This window comes from Halichoerus grypus, chromosome X, assembly GCF_964656455.1.
Source record: "Halichoerus grypus chromosome X, mHalGry1.hap1.1, whole genome shotgun sequence".
NCBI lineage: Eukaryota > Metazoa > Chordata > Mammalia > Carnivora > Phocidae > Halichoerus > Halichoerus grypus.
In genome coordinates, this window is record NC_135727.1 from 97,431,112 (window position 1) to 97,442,862 (window position 11,751).

Below are 11,751 nucleotides of genomic sequence, written 5' to 3' on the forward strand. Positions count from 1 at the left end.
CAAGCAGAGGGAGAGAGAGAAGCAGGCTCCCTGCTGAGCAGAGAGCTCGATGTGGGGCTCGATCCCAGGACCCTGGGATCACGACCTGAGCCGAAGGCAGACGCTTCACCGACTGAGCCTCCCAGGCGTCCCTAAAATATTTTATTTTAAATTAATTTTTATTTAATTAAAAAAAAGTAAGACCTTAATTTTAATGTATCATTTAATGATTTAATATGGCACAGGTCATACTTATACAAAAAAAAAAAAAATTCATCATTTATCTGAAATTACAGTTTAACTGGGTATCCTATATTTTATCTGGCAACCCCAGGCAGAGACCGTAGGTCGGAGAAGGCAGAATAACAAGACAGAGGGAATCTACGTCGATTATGAAGCCACCATACCACAGTTAGTTAACCTGCTTACTTCCAGACATTGTGTAAGGAAGTTTATCTTGGGGGCGCCTGGTTAGCTGAGTTAGAAGGGGATGCAACGCTTGATCTCGGCGTCATGAGTTCAAGCCCCACGTTGGGTGTAGAGCTTACTTAATAAATAAATAAATAAATAAATAAAAGTCTGAAGCAAATATGACATTTGGTAAAGCTTGGTACTGGATGGTTAAAAAAAGAAGAAGAAAGAATATCTCTATCTTCTCTAAGTCAATACTTTTCCCCCCTGCCTCTGGCAGCTGAACCCAATCTGGTAACACTGGCCCTGCCCCTAAGTTGTCGGGTGACCCTGGGAAAGTTACCTAACCTCAAGATTACTATCCATTCAATGGGGGTGGTGATAATAACCCACTCCACAGGAGACTGTTGTGAAGGTGAAATGTTACAAGCATTTCGAGTGGCCAGATAGGTTTGGCAGCTTGCAGGAAGTGTGAGCCGGTATTGATGCACTGGGCTCTGTCTCACTTGTAAATCATCACCAGTCCTCCTCCCCTCCCCAGGCAAAATCACTGCGCCAAGTCCAGGCTTGCGCCTTCGCCCTGGAAGACCACATTCTACCCTTCTCTGAGGGCCCCACGCCTCCTGATTTACAGAAACCACTACTGGGCATCGCTATTGGTACCCATAGGAAGTGGCTTCTGAATCTATTTCCTCTCAGTCATTTTTGTAGGGATTGCAAAAAGAAAAAAAAATACAAAGAAACTGTGATTGAATGTGCAACCTGAAGTCTTCAACAGATAAATCTTTCTATCTGCGCTTGGAATTAGACACAAGAGGAAAACCGCTGGGTGTGTTCTCACCTTCCCTCTAAATTTAGAAATCTGAAAACATTGTTCATTATGCCAGATATTTGGTGCCTTCCTTGCAGGCCTGGAGGTTGAGAATTGAATGGCGACACTTTCTGGCCTGAGAAGAGTATATGGAACGTTAGACAGTAATCCCTAGGGAAACTCCGGGGCGAGATTTTTTTCCTTCGGAGAGAACCAGCTGAACCAGGGTAGGATCTCAGGCCTCGCTCAGTCCCTCCGGCAGACTACAGGTGTCCGTCTCCAACATTCCAACAGGCCCCGTACAGGTCCCTCCGAAGTCAAGTGAATTCTGTCCCAAAGGCAAGGGGAGAGCCCACCCAGGTCTGACAACTTGTAGATTTCCTCCTGTCAGCGTATTCTAATGGCCTGATTAGCAATTCTATTGTATTTAATTTGCACCCAGGGTAATTCACTGTCAGCCAGAAGAGCCATCAGCATGAAAAATGGCACCAAAATTAAAAACCAATAGTCAAATTTCAGTTGGAATGAGCTCTCTTGGCATAATGATGAAGTAGGATTAACTGGAGTGGTAGGTCCAGCCCACGGGGTGTGAGCAGTTGCGAACTGGCTGCCGGGAATTTGAGCCAGGGCCTTTCTGCATCGTGGGAAACAAGCAGCCAAATTAGAAAATCGAGAGAGAAAGATGTGTTGGTCCAGACCAACAGTCAAGCCGAGTGCCTGCTTGCCATCTCTTAGCTCACTGTGGTGGTTTCAAAATACGTCCCGAGATTCTTTGACAGTCCTCCCAACAAAATGTGGAGGAATCTAGCCCCTTCCTCTGGAAGATGGGCTGGCCTTCCAGCCTCACATGGAATGAATAGAATACAGCAGAAGTGATACTACATGATTTCCAAGACTAGGTCATAAAAGGCAATACAGTTTCTGTCTGGTTCTGTTTCTTGGAAGCCCTGAGCTGATGCATGAGTCCTGCTGTCCTGAGCTGCCATGTTGGAAAGGCCATGGGGAGAGGCCACCTAGAAATAGAGAGGGAGACCCAGAGGACCCTAGCTGGTCCACCCTTAGCTGTGAGAGTGTTCCCAGCCCAAGAATCAGACCTGTGAGTGAAGAAGTCTTTGATGACTCCAGGCCTGGCCACCAAGTCACTGCAACCTAAGAGACCCCTGGCTGAGCCCAGTCAAGCCCCCGATTTGTGAGCAGTGTACATGATTGTTGTGGTTTTAAACCACTGTTCTGGAGTGGTTTACTATGTGGTAATAGCTAAGCAGAACACCCAGCATCTTTAGTCTTCCTGCTTCTGGCCCCACAGTTCCTCTTGGTGCCCACAGGGATCCCCGGCACCCACCCCACATCCAGCCTGACGTCCAGTCCACCCACTGTCTCCACCAGCCTGGCCCAACACTTAGCAAACAAGCCAGGACTCCCAAGAATAAATCCCACCCCCCCCCTCCCTGGACTTTTCACCTAACCATGTGTCATGTGGCAAGGACAGGTCTCACCCATTTGGGAGGCATCCCCTGGTTTGGGTTAATACTGGGGAAACAAATGGCCTGCCCCCCCATTTAGGGAAGCTCAGAGCTGAGCTCCTCTCCCTGAAACCTCTCCCAACCCCAGCAGCCAGGGGGCCCCAAGACTTTGAATCTGAAGCAAATATAATATAATAAAGAGGCAGGGACAATGACACCACTCATGGCAATGTCAAGGGTCCAGCAGTGAAAGTATCCTACAGAGGCTGGGTGTGTGTTGGGGGGGGATGCTAGCAAGTCAGTCCCCCCAAGAGTGTTTTTAGTTATGAGTCCTGCTACCTTCCCACAAGTGTGGACTATCTCATACCTTCCAGAAATCTCTTTCCTATTGAAGTTGGCTATCATTGGTTTCAGTCGCTTGAAACCAAGAAGCCTGACTCAAAGCACCTCACCCTAGCTGTGCCCAGAATACGAGTCTAAAATTAGCACGAGGTAGGTGGCCCCTGGGTGGCTCAGTCATTAAGCGTCTGCCTTCGGCTCAGGTCATGGTCCCAGGGTCCTGGGATCGAGCCCCACATCGGGCTCCCTGCTCAGCGGGAAGCCTGCTTCTCCCTCTCCCACTCCCCCTGCTTGTGTTCCCTCTCTCACTATGTCTCTCTCTGTCAAATAAATAAATAAAATCTTTTAAATAAATAAATAAATAAATAAAATTAGCAAGAGGCACCGAGCTCCTCCAGGCCCCCATTAGGGAGGCCGCCAAAGCTACAGGGGTCCAAGACCACGGTGAGCCATGTTACACATTCCATTCACCCCACTGGCTTTGGCAGAGAAACTAACCAGAGGTAACCTTTGCAAATTATATTCATTAGAGGGTCATACATCATTACGCAGGATAATCCAACATAAAAGTAATGTATTCTATCTAGATTAAACCTTCCTGTGAGTGTGCCTACAACGCACACAGACACACACACGCACATTCCTTCGGGGTAGAGGTTAAAGGCCACGGTCCTAAGAGAGTCCAGTATTGGTGTCATAGGCCTGTGGGGCACATACCACCATCTTGCCACCCACAGTACTCTCCCTCTTACAACCCAATGCTTCTTGGCCCAACTTCCAAATGGCAGTCCCTGAATTTCTTCACCTGGGGGCTTCCGCTGGTCACCCAAGCGGCTCTTCCTGCCCCTGTGGCCGACTGGGGGTTGGGGGAGTGGGGATTAATGCCCCTCCCTGGGAATAGCCCCTAGTTAAGGACGAACACAAGATGGTAGATAAATACCCCAGCCTCGTCTTGCAGTGGGGAGAGCCTGGGAGCCCATGTTCCACGCTGTCCCCTCGATGGAAATGACTCTTTGTTGCTCGGGCTGCCATAACAAAGTACCACAGACTGGGGGTGGGGCTTAAACAAAGAGAAACTTACTTTCCCACAGTCTGGAGGCTGGAAGCCCCAGACCAAAGTGTCAGCAGGGTTGGTTTTCCCTGAGGCCTCTCTCCTTAGTTTGCAGACGGCCACCTTCTCCCTGTGTCCCCGCGTGGTCTTCCCTCTGGGTGGGTCCGTGTCCTAATCTCCTCTCCTTATGGGGACACCAGTCAGAGTGGATGAGGGGCCACCCTGATGACCTCATTTTAACTTCATCACCTCTTTATAGATACCACCTCCAAATACAGTCACATTTGGAGGTCCTAGGGGTTAGGACTTCAACGTATGAATTTGCAGGGGACACAATTCAGCTCCTAACAGTTGCCCACAGAGCTACCTGGTCTGATCATGCAGCCTTTATTAGCTGTCTTCCGGCATAACCCCGGTCCCTCGTGCTCTCCAATCTTTGTCTTGGCTTGCTTCTAGGAGAACCCAAACTAAGACAGTATGGCCACTCCGTCCCTCTTACCCTCGGCTGCCTACGCTGTCCCCCGCACCGGATTCTTGTCAGGGCAAGTCTGGGATCCCCACACGGCCTCTCCCCTGAGCTGGGAGCGAGTGCCTTCCAGCTTGCGAAGCTCAGGGGCTTACACTCTGCGGTGGAAAATTCCCTTCATGTGATAGGTTCCCCCAGCAGCTTTGCTGTTCATGCCTCGGCTGTGATTGGCTGCATGTAAATTAGCTAAGCCTAATCCATTGATCCTAGTTACGATTAGTGCATTAGTGCGCACACTGCATTCCCCACCCACCCGGGGCTGGCTGTAGGTTTGATACGGATATGCAAATTAGGCAACCCTAATTTGTTGATGCTGATAAGATGCAGGACAGAGCAGCCTCCCCTGTGTGGCGTTGATAAGGTACTGAGGCCAGAACTGGGATTGGGAATCCCAGTTCATTCGCTCACACACTCCATAGAGATGATCATCTCAGCACACCCAGGAGCCAGGATGCACTGGCTGAGAAATGGTGAGGGAGTCAAGACATCTAGGAGCCTGGTGGCATTCCCTGCCTTTATATCAGTTGCTCGGGTGTTGCCCCAGCCTGTCAGTGTGACCCCACTGATGCGACCAAGAGACTTTGTTCCACAACCCTACCGCCTCTCAACTGTATCATGTGATCCAGCTTAGAAGATGCGCCCAGCCCCCCACCCCCCTTATCAGCTCCTTTGTGACAAGCTTGCAAAGTGGAGGGAATGGGAGCTGTCCTCATCATCCTCAATATATTTCTTTTTTTTTTTAATTTTTGTTTATTTTTTAGAAAGATTTATTTATTTTAGGGGCATCTGGGTGGCTCAGTCGGTTAAGCCTCTGCCTTCAGCTCAGGTCATGATCTCGGGGTCCTGGAATCGAGCCCCACATCGGGCTGTCTGCTCATCAGCCAGTCTGCTTCTTCCTCTCCCTCTGTGATCTCTCTCGCTCCCTCTCTAAAATAAATAAATAAGGGAGCGAGAGAGATCACAGAGGGAGAGGAAGAGAGAGAATCTCAAGCCGACTCCTAGTTGAGTACGAGCCCGATGGAGGGCTGGATCTCACAGCCCTGAGATCAGGACCAGAGCTGAAACCAAGAATCCGAGTTCAACCGACTGCACCACCCAGGCTCCCCTTCATCCTCAATATATTTCTACTTTACTCCAGAGGGCTCAGAAACTTTGCCCATGGCCCCATGGCTCAGGGGCTGTGGGACTGGAACTAGAGCCCCAGCCTCTGTTCCCCGTGTCTGGTCCTCTTCCAGGTACCCCTGCACCCCTCTTTGGTAAATGCTCAGCTGGCAATGCTGGGGCCGCCCCACCTCGGGCCGGGGAGCAGCGTGGGTGAAGTGGGTGGGGAGGGGCCGGATCCTGGCAGGCCTGATTTCACCCCCACCCCCCACCCCAGTGTGGTTTTCAATTGTGGCTTTTTCTCCAATCCTGACCTTGGCTCCTAGAGGCCCAGCTGTTTTCAATTGCAGGAGCTGGGGTGGGGGCGGGCAGGAGAGGTCCTATTCACACCAGATCTCAAGTGTAGCGGGTGGAAGGGCAGGCCCTCGCCGAGCTGAGCTGAGAGCACTTCGGTGCCTCAGATGGATTTATTCAAAGTTCGTAATTACCCTGAAATCTCTTAAAATGAAAACATGATTGAAGAATTAAACCTGGTAAACAAATTAGTCAGAAAGAAAACCCCGCATAGCAAATGACAAAATCCAAAAATCCAATCCAGCAAATGAATGGGGCCGCGCAGTAACTGGTGGCGGGGGCTGCAGGCGGACCCCAGGGTCCTGGCAGAGGTGGGCCTGGAGTCCCCGGCAGTCCCCCCGTGGGGTAGGGCAGGCTGGGCCCCAGGGCGGGTCAGTCTGGTGGCCAGGACCTGGAGAGGGACTGGCCCGGGGCCTGCGGTCTGCAGCAGCTGCGTGGGAAGTGGTCATGGCCATCGCCTTGCTCAGGAGCCCTGCTCTGGCGGGGGGGTGGGGGCTGGAGAGACAGGGGGCTGGCGGAGGCCTGGCTGCAGCCTCAGGCCGCATGTCTCTGTCTGCATGTGGGCTTTGGGGAGGGATGGTCTCTGGCCACCCGAGGAGCTGGTTCCATTTTCTGTGCCCCCCGCCCCCCCCGCCTCACCTCTCATCAGGGAACCACTGGGAATGGGGGCTGTGTGCTTGCTCAGACAGGACATGTTTTCTTTGTCTCTCTCTGAGTCAGACCTATTTCTCAGGAACTACTAACCGCCCACCCCCACCCCCCGATTTGGAGCTTTTTCTAGACACAAAGGGGTGTCCTGATCACTACTGTTGTGTGACACACCTCCCCAAAACGTAGCGGCACCAAACAGCCGTGTTCTGATGCTTCGATTCCGTGCGGCAGGAATTCACAGGGGACGGCAGGGACAGCTTGTCTCTGCTCCCGGATCTTCTGGGGCCTCAGCTGCGAAGGCTCCGTGGCTGGGGGTGACCGGACAGCCCGGGGCCGGGGCGGGGTCTGGAATCATCTGGAGGTAGGGGATGCTGTTTCAGCTACAGCTACTGATCAGGACACACCTACATGGGACTTCTCCCCTGGCCTGGGCTTCCTTCCAGCCTGGCAGCCTCGGGGCAATGCGATGGCCGACAGGGCAGCTCAGTGCTCCCAAGGCCAATGGCGTAAAAAGGGCAGATGCTGGGGATGCCTGGGTGGCTCAGTCAGTTAATGGCTGCCTTTGGCTCAGGTTGTGATCCCAGGGTCCTGGAATTGAGCCCCAAGTTGTCAGGCTCTGTGCTCAGCGGGGGGTCTGCCCCTCCCCCTGCTCGTGCTCCCCCGCCCCTCCCACCCCCCCGCCGTGCGCACTCTCTTTCAAATAAATAAAATCTTTTTTTTTTTTAGAGAAGTCAAATGCTGCATTGCCTTTTCTGATGCACCACTGGAAGTCATGCAGCACGACTTCATCACACTCTTTTGGTGACAAATGAGTCACAAGCCTGCCCAGATTTGGGGGGGGTCAGTGACGTCACCTTGTAGTGGGAGCAGTGTCAAAGAGCTTGTGGCACATTGTAAAACCAGCACGAGGAGCTTCCTGCCGCTCCAGCTCTTCCTGGCAAAATTGCATCACATTCCACGGACAACAGATCCTCTTTCTTAGGTTCAGACCCCTGGTCCCCCTCTTCCCATCTGTAGCGGGGTGGATGGTGGCCTCCAAAGAGCTATGTCTACGTCCTAAGCCCTGGAACCTGGAAATGTGAGCTTATTTGGGAAAAGGGTCTTTGCAGATGTAATTAAGAATCTTGAGAGAAGGGGCGCCTGGGTGGCTCAGTCATTACGCTTCTGCCTTCAGCTTGGGTCGTGATCCCGAGGTCCTGGGATTGAGCCCCGTGTCGGGCTCCCTGCTCCGCGGGGAGCCTGCTTCTCCCTCTCCCACTCCCCCTGCTTGTGTTCCCTCTCTCGCTGTCTCTCTCTGTCAAATAAAATCTTTAAAAAAAAAAAAAAATCTTGAGAGAAGATCATCCTGAATGTTCCAAGTGGCCCTTGGATCCAATGACAAGTGTCTTCGTAAGAGACACAGGGAGGAGCGACACACATGGAGAGAAAAGGCGATGTGACATCAGAGGCCAAGATTGAAGGGATGCGGCCACAAGCCAAGGAACACCGGGAGCCACCAGAAGCCAGAAGACACGAGGAGAGATCCTCCCCTAGAACCTTCTGAGGGAGCACAGCCCTGCCTGACACCTCGATTTCAGTCCACTGGCCTCCAGAACTGAGGGACGATCTATTTCTGTCATCGTAAGCCCCCCGGTGTGTGGTAAATTGTTACAGCGGCCCCAGGAAGCTAATACACCATCCATGGGACCTTGGCCAAGTGGTCTTACTTCACTGAGTCTCAGTGCAATGGGGATAAAAATAGTATCTGCCTCCCGGGGTTGTTGGGCAGATGGGTGAGATCACCTGTGGGAAGTGCTTAGCTCAGCAGTTGGCATGATTCTAGCATCACTATTATTAATAGTCATGTATGAGCAGGAGGGGGCCTATTTAAACAAACAAACATTAGAAAGACAATGGAATGGAACAACGGCAGGTGGGGGCACCTGGCTGGCTCCATCCGTAGAGCAAGGGACTCTTTGATCCCTGGGTCCGGAGTTCGAGCCCCAGGATGGGCATACGAGCCTGCTAAAAAAAAAAGAAAGAAAGAAACAAAGGCAAGTGGTAGCTTACTCTATTCAACTGCTACCTGCCGATGTCCCTTTTCACATCACCTGCCTCCTGCCTTGGACTCCGGACCCTTTAGACGAGTTTGCCCGTGACCCTAGGACCCACCCTTTTGTGACAGAGTCTGCCCCATTGGTTCTTTGTCTTCTGGTTAGCTCTCTCCTTTCCTGTCTTTCTCCAACGCTGCTTCTCTGCGCCCTTGACCCCACGCTCGGGGATGCGGGGTCTGCTGCCTGGGGTTCTCTTGGCTTCAGAGATGTCTACACCATCTAAACTCCCCACCTAGACTGGGAAGGTCTGGGGGGGAGCTCTGCTTCTCCCTTTCAGCTACCATTCCCATATAGATCAAGTCAGATTGGCCACGAGTTGGCCACAGTCCAGGCTGGGTAGTGGGATCATGGGAGATGGTTATGCTATTCTTACTACTTCCGTGTCTGTTTGAAATTGTTCATAACAAAGCCTTATAATAAACATATGGCGACTGTGTAGCAGGTCGGGTTTCCCAGGAGGCCGACTCTGAGGTGGAGCTCAAGGTGCAGGATGTTCATTCAGGTGCTCATGGCACCGACCCCTGCCGGAGGGAATCAGGGAGGAGGATGGGGCAGAGGGAGGCGGGGCAGCCTCGGTGGCCCTGCCCCCAGACCCCAGGGCGGGGAGCCCTGGAGCTGGACCCACCCTCAGAACGGTATCATTCCTATTGCTTCCGGAGGAAATCACCACCCACTTTACTGCCTTCCAACACCAAAGGTTTATTCTCTTACAGTTCTGGAGGTCAGATATCTAAAATCAAGGTGTCGGCAGGACTGCATTCCTTCTCAAGGCTTCAGAGGAGAATCTGCTTGGTTTTTTTTCTAGCTTCCAGAAGCTACCTGCATTCCCTGGCTCTTGGCCCCTCCCTCCCTCTTCAGAGGCAGCAGGCACTTCACTCTGACCTCTGGTTCCCTTGTCACATCTTCTGTGACTGATCCTCCTGCCCCTCTTATAAGGCCCCTTGTGATTACATTGGGCCCAGATAATCTAGGATAATCTCCCCAACTGAATATCCTTAGTTTAATCACATCTACAGACTCCCTTTTGCCACATAAGGTGACAAACATATTCACGGGTTCCCGGAACAAGGATGTGGACATCTGGGGAGATTGGGGGCATTATTCAGCCTACCACAGAGTTGTCCAGAGGTGAGCCCAGGGAACTAGATCTTTATACCCTCATATTTAAAGGTCACTGAAAGGCCATGACTTTGACCGAGGCCCTCTCTCTGTAGCTGAGGCAGCCCCTGAAGGTGCTGACAGCCAGAGGGTACTCCTGAAAATTCCCCACAAACTGGGACAGCAAGTGCTTTCTTGAAGGGCAATCTGGCCAGTGTATCGTGGGGCCCACTGCAACGCTCCATCCCCAAATCCTAGCACAGCAGTGGGCACTGAGTAGGCTCTTAACCTCGACTTTAGGTGCGTAAGTTGCCATCTAGATGTTCACGCTCAGAGGATTCCCCAGAAATGAATCATAATGACAATGGCACCCATTGATTGAGCAAACGCCATCTGCCAGGCCCCGCGCTCATCACTGGACTTGCGATACCTCCTTGCATGCTCACCCCACCCTACTACTCTTCCCATTTGTTTGTACAAAGAAGGAAACTGAGGCTAAGGAAAGGGAAATCCTTTGTTCTGAGGTCACATGACCACGGTAAAGGCAGGACTCAAACCCACGTCCCTCTAACTATCTGGCATGATGACTTAGTCCAACTGAAGTGACGCAGCGGTGGTAGAATGAACTGGATGCTAGGAGACCAAAAGGGTCCCCTCCCCTGTCACTAGGCCTTACCATGTAAGTCTGGGTGTGTCCTCACTTGACCCCGCCATGACCCACCATAACCCCTCCATAGGGAGAGTGGTCTTCATTCCATCTTCACCCCAGCAGCTGGCATGGAGAGATTTCTCGTGTATTGCTGGAGGGGGTGTAAAATGGTAGCGCCACCGCAGAAAACAGTATGGACGTTCCTCAAGAAGTTAAACAGAGAATTTACCACATGACCCAGCAATTCCACTCCCAGGTATATACCCCAAAGAATCACACACAGAGGCTCCAACAGATAGTTGCACACCCACGTACATAGCAGCTTTATTCGCAACAGGCAAAAAGGGGAGGTAACCCAAATGGCCATTGATGGATGAATGGATAAACAAAAAGTGGTCTGTCCATACAAAGGAATATTACCCAGTCTTATAAAGGACTGAAACTCTGACACAGGCTCCGACAGGGATGAACCTTGAAGACGTTCTGCTAAACGAAAGAAGTCAGACAACAAAAGACAAGTAGTGTTATGATTGTACTCATATGAGGTACTCAGAATAGGCAAACTCATAGAGACGGAAAGTCGATGAGAGGCTACCATCGGCTGGCAGGGAGTGGGAGTTATTGTTTGATGGGTGGACTTTACGTTGGGGATGATGAAGAAGTTCTGGAAATAGTGGTGATGGTGGCACAATAGTGTGAATGTACTTAATGCTACTGAATGGTATACTTAGAGATGGTTAAAATGATAAATCTTACTTAGGTATATTTTACCCCAATAAAAACAAGAGAGATTGTCGATACTGGGACAGAACTCAGCACTGCAAACTCTCCTACTACCCCTGACCTCAGAGCGAGTGTCCTGGTGGGTCCTTCCTCATCCATCTCTCCTTTTACCCCTGAGCCTACTTCATGGGGACTGCAGCAAGATGGCGCCCAGAACGCCCAGGTGTAGGCTTGGGCCTGGTCTGTCTTCGACTCCATCCACATCAGCATCCATCGTGGCCACAGCTAGGCTCAGGGCCTCTCCGGCACAGTGGTGCAGATCTAGTCACTTGCTGAAGAGCTGGAGAAATGCATACAGTTGTAACAGATGTGGTGGGTGCATATGCATTTGCCCTCAGTACTCATCTTTCACACCCCCAGCTCTTTGCCTGGGTATTTCCCCCTGGCTGCAGGAAAGGCTGGGAGGGCCAAGGAGTTACCACCCCTAGGGACAACCCTTAAC